The sequence below is a fragment of the Sinocyclocheilus rhinocerous genome, unplaced genomic scaffold, assembly GCF_001515625.1.
Source record: "Sinocyclocheilus rhinocerous isolate Xijiao unplaced genomic scaffold, SAMN03320098_v1.1 scaffold278, whole genome shotgun sequence".
In the NCBI taxonomy this organism is placed as follows: Eukaryota; Metazoa; Chordata; class Actinopteri; order Cypriniformes; family Cyprinidae; genus Sinocyclocheilus; species Sinocyclocheilus rhinocerous.
The window spans coordinates 1056721-1059808 of record NW_015664178.1 but is presented as its reverse complement, the minus strand read 5'-3'; positions in this window follow the sequence as shown (position 1 = coordinate 1059808).

Here is a 3088-nt window from a genome sequence, read left to right as displayed (position 1 = left end):
ATGTATGTCCAGCAATTCGTCTCTGGTGAAACTGATCGCAGGGATATAACTAAAGACAGGACAAACTAACAAAAACATAAAAACAACTGCGGAGCACGCCAAGGAGGCAGCCATCAGCGTCGGCGCCATCTTACTAAAAAAAAAAATAAATAAAATTTTTTTTTAAAAAAACCTGATTACAGAAGATGATTATGTTTTTATATTTCATGTTTAAAGTAACACATTTACAAGCTAAAAAATTCAGTCTAAATTTCAAGTTAAGTTAAAGCCTGCCCATTCGCACAAATGTTTATGGTCATGGCAGGAGTATTTAATAACCTTTAAGTGTTTTGTCAAAGAAACAACTCAAATTGTAAATGTTGAGATTTTTAGGTTATGTTAGGCTACTTGCGTAGACTTTCCAAGAAATGCAAATGCATTTGCACAACCCTGAGCCAGATGGGTAGACAATGTGTGGTCCCCTTAAATGTTTACTGAGGAAGTTCTTTAAATAAGCGCTCCGTGACAGGCACACTTTTATCTGTTTGGCTAAATAAAACATAAAGTTTGAGCACTCAAGAGCCTTCTTCCTTTGTATGTTTGAATTATATACTTGTTAAACTTTACGAGATATATTTCTAAAGTGTGTGAGAGTGACAGCAGGGAGAAGATGAGGTTGATAGACTGTGGCCTTATTAAAGTCAGTAATGGGAGAGTAAATGATCTGATCTATCATATGATGTATTTTTTGACCTATTGAGTGATGCCAAGGCTTTGCACCCTGACACTGGCAGATCTTATCGATGCCAAGATCGTATTTCATGTTCCAAAAGGCCTGACGAATGGATCTTTATATGGACTTGTCCATATTGGCTACTTTCGGGGGTTGTGAATACCCTCCTGCAGTGCCAGACCACCCATCTACTTTCTCTCTACAGTTATTACTCGCCATACGTCCTTGGTGCTCCTCAGCGATCCAGGAGTGTTGCAGCAGTCTATGTAAAACCCGATGCGGTTCGCCATAGCTGAAACCAAATTGCTTTTTAAATATAGTGGGTTTATGTGTCATAACATATGTTCTTCGTGTGGTTTTATAAGATTGCTAGTGCATAGCTTTTTGTGGACCTGATGCAAAAGTAAGCTGTGTGGCATTCAGAAATTAATTGAGAATGACTTTTTAAAATTTAAATTATGAATTTGAAGCTTCAAATAGGATGCAGAATGCAGTGGAATGAAACTCAAAGAAATTCATACACGTTTACACACACAACAAATTGAATATTTCCTAAAAAACAAAACAAATTGATGATTTTTATAATAACACAGCTGTATTTCATTTATATATTTATGTATATGTACTTAGAATTAATACAATACAAATACAATACATATCAATTTTATATGTATGTATTTTTTAAATATTTATAATTTATTTCATTATAATCAATGAAGTTAGAAGTCTAAGCATGTCTAATTTTACAAAAATATTAAAACATATCAGAGTATAATTAGTTTAATTATTACAAATTTAATTATGCATTTTTTTTGTAAAAGTTAGAATTTCTTTTAATTGAAATTCAGCATTCCTCTTCCTGTCATTCCAATTCAAACTGGATTTTCTTCCTGAGCTTTAGTAATGTGAATTTACTTAAGTTGTATGTTACAGAAGTTCTTCAAATAGTGTCTATTCCACGTCTAAGTTCACTTTTTAACCTCACCAGCCCACCTCAACAGTTCATTCAAAAAAGTACTAGATACGACCAAAAATAAGGTCCCTTTGTGACCACCACTGAGTATAGGGTTATATTCTATACATACTGAAGTAATGGACTTGACGCTTCCTTAGGTCTAGAATGCTTGCCCAAACAAAATGGCATTCCTGAGTAAGAGTGAATGAACTACTGTGAGATTTGACATCTACAACCCAGCTTTGAATAACTCTGAGGGCCCTGGGGTGAGTTTCCAACCACTGCTAAACACGAGGAAAGAGCCATTACCACATGTAATGTAGTGTGTTTGTGATCAAGGATGTAAGAACAGTTTGAAATGTGAGGGTATATTTGTAGAGATTTGCTGCTGCCCAGTTTGTGATCCACTTTGTTAGGTGTTAGACTGAAATTTGACCTCTAGCGCCATGCACAATAAACTAAAGGCATTTGAACATGGTTTAGTTTACACTTAAACCACTTAAATTATGCTATAAAAAGAAGTATAAATCAGCAATAGTCAACAAGCTGTATATGATTTCTTAAGCTTCCAGCACAGGCTTTTTAAATGTTTAATGGCATCACAACAAAGGTCTAGGCATTTATGAACCTGTGCCCATAGCTATTTCAAACTTGTGTATGCTGATTATGTCTATTTATTCAAATAAAGTTAGCAGCAGTGCCCTGTTTGACTTCCGTGCACAATGTGGACATTACAGATGCTCTTAAAATGGAAGCAATATTTAACCAGTATTCATTCTGGTATACCCTCCATGGTTGACCACAGTGAAAATAACCAGCTTACAATTCCAGAATGACAGTCCTGCCACTCTCTAGAAATTTTTACCTCATAGAGTCTTCTCAAACGTACAATTTGAGTATTTTCGATTGTTTCTCATGTTCACTCCCCAGGTTGAGGGAATGTGTTCTGTGGGAGTTCTTTGTTGAACACAGAGCACAGGTTGTATGTTGAGTGACTGAGCTCTCGGTGCGCTCTGGCCCTGAGCTGAGACAGAAAGAGCCCTTTATACTCCTTCAGGCTCTGTGTGTTTAGACCCTGATGGACAGAAGCTAGTGGCTGGTAGTGTGTGCCTGTGAAGAGTTCTTCCCTTACGATTCCACTTAAGTTCAAATACTCATGCTGAAGGGAAACTAGTCATATCTAAATTGCCAATGTATTGTACTGTGAAACAATCATTGTCCGAAGGTCACCTGGTAATTTCCCACTACTTCAGAAGAGGGGTTCAAAAGTGATTTTATTTCTCCTTTAGATCAGTATAAAAATATAGGATATTATAAGATTTAATATTATTTAAAATAAAGTTATTGTGAAATGTACTAGCAATTTCTGATTGTGTGTGTGTGTGTGTGTGTGTGTGTGTGTGTGTGTGTGTGTGTGTGTG